This window comes from Mesocricetus auratus, unplaced genomic scaffold, assembly GCF_017639785.1.
Source record: "Mesocricetus auratus isolate SY011 unplaced genomic scaffold, BCM_Maur_2.0 Super-Scaffold_100026, whole genome shotgun sequence".
NCBI classification, from domain to species: Eukaryota; Metazoa; Chordata; class Mammalia; order Rodentia; family Cricetidae; genus Mesocricetus; species Mesocricetus auratus.
The window spans coordinates 1,188,457-1,197,248 of NW_024429207.1; the positions used below are offsets into that span (position 1 = coordinate 1,188,457).

Below are 8,792 nucleotides of genomic sequence, written 5' to 3' on the forward strand. Positions count from 1 at the left end.
GGTAACTTGGCAGAACCGCAGTACTAGCCCCAATCTGCCTCCCTTTGGATTTCCATTGTGTGAGAAAATAAACCTTTGTTTGATTAAGTCCTGGCTGCCAGTTCCTTGTGCTTTCAGCTGAAAGCAGTCATAACTAAAGCAGCAGTTTTCTTTGCCATTTAACAGAGACCTTTGGTATTCTTTTTTTTAATCTTCCTTTTTTATTGAAGTAGTAAAAGGAGTGTTCTTTAGAGGAACAAGTAAGTTATGAACCTCAATCTCGCAGGCTGGCTTTTCTAAGCAGGGCTTTCTGAATTAAACATCCGGGGTAATATCCTCAAGGTCTCCTCGAAAGGCACAATAATACAGCTCTGAATGAATTCATACGAATGCCTTGGTGCCCCTTCTGACCACGTGTGGCTTTCACAGCCACAGCGAGAGAATCAAAGCCCATTGATATATTACGGAAACAGACTCCAGTTTCTTCAGAATAACGGTCAAGGAAAAATTGAGATAGGATGCAACTCATCCATTAAACTTGACGTGGCTCGATTGCCTAAACAGTCTGTCTGTATCAAATAACTTGCCTGGCTGTTGATGTAATACAAGTGTTTCATGAAGCCTTGGCCCTTCACCTACCTTATCCCAGCACAAATTGATAAGCTGCTCACTCATCTATTTACTCCTTCAATAAACACTTAGTAAGTACTTGTCCTGTTAGCATAATGCTGGTTGTTAGAACTTAAAAGCAGACAAGACTCATCCTGGACTCCCATGAAGATGCGGCATGTAGGGGAGCAAACTTTAACAAGCAGCAGACACAATGTGGTGGCACAGGCAGCCGAACTGGAGCTTAGCAAAATGCCATGGAGGATGCAGCAGGTCATGAGTCCACACTGGTACCTTCCAGGGGATAAAGGACATCTCAAGCAGAAGAATAGGTTCAACGGATGCGCACACAGCAAACACAGTATGGTGCACAGAGTTGCAAAACTAGTTGAGAGTGCTGGGAGAAAAGACTACATGGATAAACAAGAGGAGCCATGACCTCAGTTGCAAACAGTAGTGTGATCAAATATAAATATGCAGTTTGGAAAGATCCTAGGAGTATTAGCATGGATAAATAAGGGGATGCCTGTTCAGACTTGCAAAAATGATTTACTTTTTCCATCCAAGTTTGAAATAATTAAACCTTTCAGATCCTAGGGTAGAAGTTCAAGTTTGAGGATGAAAGACCAAAACGGTAAAATGAAATTAGGAACAAAAACAGTGGTTCCAGAAGAGAGATAAGAAGGTATATCCGAGGAAAATTAACATATTTTCCTGACTGAGTGACCAGGGGAGTTATGATCTATTGTACTATTTGCAATAGGAGACAGCGAAAAAGAAGGACTCTTGATGGAGAAATATTTGAAATCTAGGAGAAGGCAAGTCTGTGCTGTGGCAGAAGGAAATAGCCTTGATAGTCTCATTACATCCTGATCCATGGTCCATCCGTAAAACACAAATCATTGTTTCTTTCTTTGCAGATCATTCGGTTAAGAATACAGGCATATTGTCTAATAGTGTCTCACCAGATTGTGGTTCATGTCATTAGTAGCCTGACAGTGAAGTTCCCATGAGAAATTCGTCAGTGGTTGCTGGAGGGCTGGGGAATATTGGACACTAGTGCATCTGTCCTTGTTCAAAGAGAGCATCCCCTGGAAGTTTGTCACATTGAATTAATCCAGTAATAAGAGAATGGCAGAAGAGAAGACAGAATCTCGTCTTTCTGCAAAGACGACAGCAAAAGAAATAGCCATTTGTAGATGACTTTGAAGTAGACAATGGAATACAAATTATCTCATTTCACTCCCTACCCCCTTGAAGTGTTTGAGTTCGCCTTGAGTTCAACTAAGAAGGAATCTGAAGTTTAGTAACAATAAGTGGTTTCCCAAGGCTCTGATTGGAGGCAGAGCGAAGGTGATATAGCCGCCCTATTATTTGTGTTTTATTTCTGCTATTTATTCTCCTTCACCGTAGTCTACCAAACACGTAAATGGAAAAAGAAATGGAACAAGGCCTCTGTTCTGTACAGTAGTATAATGGAATGCGCTGGAGACTTAAAACAAGACTGTGGCAGAATTCACTGAATAATCAACAGAGTCAGGGGCACTTTTTATATGTCAAACACAGTTTCAGAATGTCTAGGAAGTCTGAATTTCTTTTTACCCACAAGGAAGACTGAATTTTTCTCCACAAAATAAGTGAAAATAGTATTTAAAGTTACACAGTGTTTCCCATATACATTGACAAGTGCCCTGAAGGAATCTATCACTTAAGAAAATTCACTCCTGGATACCTTTTCCCTGGGTCTAAGCACAAGCAGCAAGAGGGTTACCCACTGCCCTCTGTTGGATGCCATGTGTAAGTGCATGTCTCACAGCAACTGGTTTTCTAATAATGTAGATACAATTTAAGTCCACATGTTTTTTTTTTCCCCTTGATATCATTGTTTAACGAGAAGTAATAATGTTAGCCTTCTTTTAATGGTAGGGGTACCAAGGTGGTTGACACAACTGTAAGTATAGAAATATAAATATTAAATACTTAGAGCCAATTGGGCTGGCACATTCACTTAATTGTAGTCTGCAAAAGCACAAATCGTCATCTTTAGCATGCTTTTGAATCATTGGGAAATTTGGAAAGGAGGGAATGTGGAAATGGAGGAAGGAATGAAGAGGGAGAAAGAATCTGAAGGAAACATTTAGCTTTTTCGTACCGAGTGTGATTTAATTGCTTGACTGAAGACCTTGAGTCATTTTTTAACAAGTGGTCACATATTCTGAGGCAGCTCTTTCACAAACCATGTTTTGAAAGTCATTAATCCTCAGTGTTATCTTCTCTCTCCCACAGTTTGTATAAAAAGCTTACCAGGAGAGATGAGAAGTTTTCAGTTTTATCTGACCTTTCTTTGCATCTTGCTAATCCTAAGCGATCTCATTTGGCACCTCCCATCTCCAGCCCTCCATCTGTGAACTCCATGTGTTATTACACAGAGTAGGACATAGGCTACTTTTGCACGTTAGTAAACAAAAATACATCACTAGCATACTTACCTTGCTATTTCTAAGGATTTTTTCAGATGCATTGTTATTTTTAGTCATTTACCAAAACCAAGCCAATGTCTCAGCGAGGGCCATTTTATAGGACACATAGGAAAACAGTAATCACAAAGGCTTAGACCAACTAAAGACAAAACCTCACTTAAACTTGAATATTTTTATTTCCATTCCACCTCTCACTATGCTACATATTCTGTCACCAGAAGCTTCGCTCAAAATTCTTACCCCATGTGTTTTTAACTAAGGAATGAAGGCATACAGAATTGCGGTAATGCCCCCCAGGAACCTTTAGTGAAACTCCAGGGAAAACTCTGGAATGTTTTCTCTATTCTGCACAGAAAACCACCTGACACTATTGGGTTTACTGTTGGTTCATCTTGGGACTCACACTTTGGCCAAAGCAAAACTATTGCTCTAATTCCAATCCATCATTGCCCAAGATTTAACTCGAATGAGGATTCCCCTGGCAGAGTACACGTCAGAGTTTTCCGGGCTAAAAAGACATTTCTTTTCAGTTTGATAAAGAATCCCAGAGATTACATCTGACCAAGACATCACCCTGATCCCTTTTCCTCTGACTTGTATATCAAAAGTGAAGAATGTTCTTGTATTATTTAATGCTAAAATAAATGTTCTGAAGGTGTTTCACAGATAGAGAAATGTGTTAGCAATTTTGCTCTGTACTTAGCCTGTTGAGAATGCTTGCTTCCTAATCCTTTTAACTTCCACTGCTCAGAAAACTACAGCAGCCAGAGTGTTCAGGGATATAACAGTGGGAAATGTTTCTTTCTTCTAAGATTCCCGTGGTCCAAGCTCAGTCTCCCTCAACAGAAATTAAAAAATAAAGAGGGGTTTAACAAACAAGTGACATTCTGCTGTAATACAAAATACATTAACCAAATAAGTAGTTTGACAGTCTCAAAGAACAGGAAGATTTCTTCCTGGGGTGTTGATTTTGCTGTTACTTTTTCATTTATGTAAGGGTGAATATCAAAATTTAGTATCAAAGTCTAAGAAGTAATAAATCTATTCTGTAGCACAAACTTGTTCTTCAAATAAAAACTTTTTGGCTCTGTCTGGGGATGCTGTCAGTGGTAAAGTTCATGCTTAGCCTGTTCAAGGCTCCAAGCAGAACTGTAGCCACGCTTCTTTTCCATACATTATCCATAAATAGTAAGAAACCTTGTAATATAAACCATAGAGAGGACCCCCGAAATGCTACTCAGAATAATTGTCTCATGATGGAAAATTGGGTAGAACACACACACAACACACACATCACACATGCACCCAACACCATCCACAGCTTTAATTAATGAGTGAGTCTATTTTAAAAGAACATATACTACCAAAGAGATATGATACCAAATATGTCATAATCATAATTATACCAACAGACATGTAATAGGAAAAAACTTTGTTCAAGTACAATTTTGATTCGAGTCTTTTAAATGTGCTAATCTCAAAGTAGATAGTTTTTAAATATATAAAATCTAGACTTTATCTTATGTAATTCCCAATGGGTTTGTTTTTAAAACTAAGACAAATTTTTCCATCTCAGGAGACTGTTTCCATATCATTTGTCAACATTAGCAAGATATATTTAGTAAGTCTGTTGTTCTCCAATGACATACCTTTTCCATAAAAAGACACTTTGTTAGCCTTTTTCTTCCAGAGTCCAAATCAATTATCTCTGATAGTTTTGCTAGGTATCTTCTTGCAGCCTGTCTCCAGTAACTCACTAGAATTCCAGTCTTCTGGGCCTAACAGCTGAATTCTATAAACTAACTGAAAGAAAGTTTTATTATGGCTGAGTTTTGTTTGAAAATTGGAGCACACACAAAGATGAATTGAGTATGGATATAAAGCAATTCTGTATATTTTCTCTGCATCTTCTCTGCTTTGTTCTGAGCAAACTAATTCCTCCATTTCCTCTTTAGACTTGTGATCATAAACTGAGTCATCACTTCCTACTTGAAAGGTAGCCTTTCTCTAAACTATAATGGAGCGTTGTAGGAAGTTGGCTCAGAGTATTACAACTCTGAAATCGGAAACTGAGAAAATATTCAGAAGAAGTTTCCAGGAAATCACAGGTTCCATAATGAGATAGCTTTAGACTCATGGTGTACATATTATCTGACTTCATGTCCACCACTGAAAGATGGTAATGGGTTGGTCATTCAAGGTTCGCATACACTCAAAGCAAGTGTTGAGAAACTCTTGGAAGTTCTGAGTAGTTTCCATTCCTCAGTTCATAGTTACACTGGTTGGGATGAAAGAAGAAAATTTGCATGTTGTGGGATCCTTCCATGGAAGTATATCCTCTCTATTGATTGGTGGCTTTGTGGTCCATTAAATAGATTAATCCCATGAACAAGGTGGAATTCTGTGAATTAATTTGTGGGTTATGATAGGCTTTTTATCCTTTCTATTTGACCCTACCCCCAGTTATTTTGGTCAAGGCTGCCTGTTAAGTATGATATGAATACATTGCTGAATATAGTCATCAGCTTTCTATCACTAACTGTGAATAATGGATATGAGACAAGTCACTGGTGGATCCACAGTATATGTGAAAATTGCATGAATGCTACCCCACCTACTCTTGTTGTCTGTAACTTCTCAGTCACTTCATATTGATAAATCAGTGAAAAATCTTATGAAATTTATGACTAGGTAGTAGAAAAGGAGTGTGTGTGTGTGCGCGCGTGCATGCTATTGCTGTGATGGGGATGGTAATGATACTGATTATGATGATATTTTCTCCCTCCCATGATAGCAGTGAATATAATACATTATAGCTCTATACAAATATGCCCTTCCTAAAGTAGACCAGCAACTCTCAACTCTACACAACAATATATACAAATTGTTCCATATAATAACAATTAATGAAAAGAGGCCATGAATTTGTACAAGAGAAAGAAAGAATTAATGGGAGGGTTTCAGTGGAGAAAAGGGAAGAGAGAAGTGGTAATAAAATATTGAAAAAAGAAACTAATACAAAAATATGAACTTTCCTGATAGTAATACTGAATCTATATTTGGTTGACCATCACATATTTTAAGGGAAATAAACTCAAGAAAAAAGATTTATAAAGAATAATAAATGTTATTTTTGGTTTTGTTTGTGTGGTTTTGGCCAATTGAAATGAGCAAGAAGGGAAAAGTGAGAAAGGAAACACTGGTTTAGAGATGGAAAATAAGGTCAAAGCTCTTAAAAGACTTACGTAATTGATATACACATGTTTAACTAGTGAATGAAGGATGCAGGATGTGACAAAATCTTTATTTTCCTACCCCTAACCTTCAATTTGAAGGTGTAGGAGTACTCGTAGAGAAGGAGAAATCGTGCTGCAAAGGGATGAATCCAAAGTTGCATCAACATAGAAGTGGAGACTACTTCCTGGCCACTTTCAGCTCCTCTTGCTACCGAACAGACAAGCAGAGACTAGTAACAATGGGAAATAGGTTGCCAGTATGCAATAAGGATGAGATTCCAGGATATTCTTTGGCCAAATTCTTGTTATCCCATGACATTGGCAAAGTCAATGGAAAGCTGTGACAAACAAAATAAAATCCTGTGATAGACGAACTTGTGGGATCAGAAGGAAGATGATGGCAGGCAACCAAAGCTGATTAAAATGGCCGGCAACGAAGATCATGTCAAAGACAATGTTGTTTGTCCTCATTATTAAAACCTTTTACATGGTTTAAGGTGGCACACTGTAAACCCTTACATATGAATAAAATAGTTCAGAGAATAGTTGAAAGCTATGACTCTCCAACTTCAGCCGGTTCTAAGGCTTGTACATATGACGAAAAATAGGAAGGGAGAGAGAAAAAAACATGATACAGGAATGAAAAAATGTAAAAATAAGAAATATACTTAGAAAGAATTCTGGATATGAATGCTGTGTTCATAACCGAGATAGGCATTGAAAAGGCTGCTAAAGTTTTCAGTCTACTGCTGAAAAAAGTCATAGGCATGGAAAAAAATTAAATATGTGCTTTAAAGAATAAAACATGGCCCTTGGTTCCTTAAGTTTCTTGGAGACTGGAAGCATAGTGCCAGTTCTGATTCAAATGCAATCAAGGAAGAAGGTGGGGAGGATAAAGAGGAGGGTGTTAAGAGGAACAGGGGTAGGAAAAATTTCAAGTGTAGCCAAGGGAATTGGAGAAATGTCTAGGTCATTAAGAGCACTTGCTGGTCTTTGAGATGACCCAGAATCAGTTCCCAGAACCAACATGGTAGCTCACAACCACCCATGGGCATGCACAAGGTGCATATACACACATCAAAATAAACAAATATATTTTTAAGAGTCTTCAAAGTCAGGAAGAAAACTTAGAAAAGAGAAAGCTTCTAGAAAAAATAATTGCAACCCAAACAGGAACCCTTCTGGTCTATCATACCTTTGTGAAATTCGTCAGTATACTTTTAGAACTTCTGAAGTATTGTGGAATATTAGTTTAAGATATGTTACACTCGTTTATTCTGTGGGATATTTATTTAATGATGCAAAGATGTGCTGCATTCTTTTATGTTGCATTTGTTTAACTCTGTAAAGCTGTCATGTATTCTGCCTAAAACACCTGGCTGGTTTAATAAAGAGATTAATGGCCAATGGATAGGCAGGGGAGAGAAATAAGCGGGATTGGCAGGAAGAGAGAATAAATAGGAGGAGAAATCTAGACTAGGGAAGAAGTACATGAAGAGAAAGGAGCAGGTGAAGGACTGGGAGAGGAGGAGGGCGGCCAGTCACCCAGCCACATAGCCAGTCACAGAGTAAGAAGGACAGGAAGATATATAAAATAAAGAAAGATGCAAATCCTAGAGGCAAAACATAGTTAAAGAGAAACAGGATAATTTAAACTAGAAAAGTTGGCTAGAAACAAGCCAAACTAAGGCCAGGCATTTATAAATAAGAATAAATATCTGGCTTTCCGGCCTCCGTCTCGGACCCTACAGCCGACGGTATGTTGATGCCCAAGAAGAACCGTATTGCCATTTATGAGCTTCTCTTTAAGGAAGGAGTGATGGTCACCAAGAAGGATGTCCACATGTCCAAACACCCCAAGCTGGCAGACAAGAACATGCCCAACCTTCATGTGATGAAGGCTATGCAGTCTGAAGTCATGAGGGTAGGTGAAGGAGCAGTTTGACTGGAGGCACTTCTACTGGTACCTGACCAACGAGGGCATCCAGTACCTCGGAGATTACCTACACCTACCTCCAGAGATCTTGCCTGCAACCCTGCTCCGTAGCTGTCCGGAAACTGGCAGGCATCGGCCCAAAGGTCCAGGGGGTGAGGGACTGGCAAGATTCACAAGAGGGGAGGCAGACAGAGACACCTGCAGGAGGAGTGCTGTGCCCCTGGTGCCAACAAGAAGGCTGAGGCTGGAGCTGGCTCAGCCATGGAATTCCAGATTAGAGGAGGCTTTGGTCGTGGACGTGGTCAACCACCTCAGTGAGCTTGAAACCTGTGTTGAACAAACTTTAAAGGAAAATGTGTCTACTCTGTTGTGTAGCCTAAAAATAAAAAAGGATAAGTCTCTGTGCATTTATTTGGGAGCTAGGTGGCAGGTCCCCAAAGAACAAAAAGAAAGAAACCAACTACACTGAAGAATTCCAGGGAATTCTTGGTATTTTCCCATTTATTCATGTTCCTGAGGGTGCTGGGTACATGTTCCTATCAATGCATGTCA

At 39.0% G+C, this 8,792-nt stretch overlaps 1 pseudogene; it reads left to right on the top strand.

Annotated features, from left to right (window-relative positions):
• Positions 1–8,039: 8,039 nt before the first annotated feature.
• On the top strand, positions 8,040–8,565 carry LOC101828613 (annotated as a pseudogene).
• The last annotated feature ends 227 nt before the right edge of the window (positions 8,566–8,792 follow it).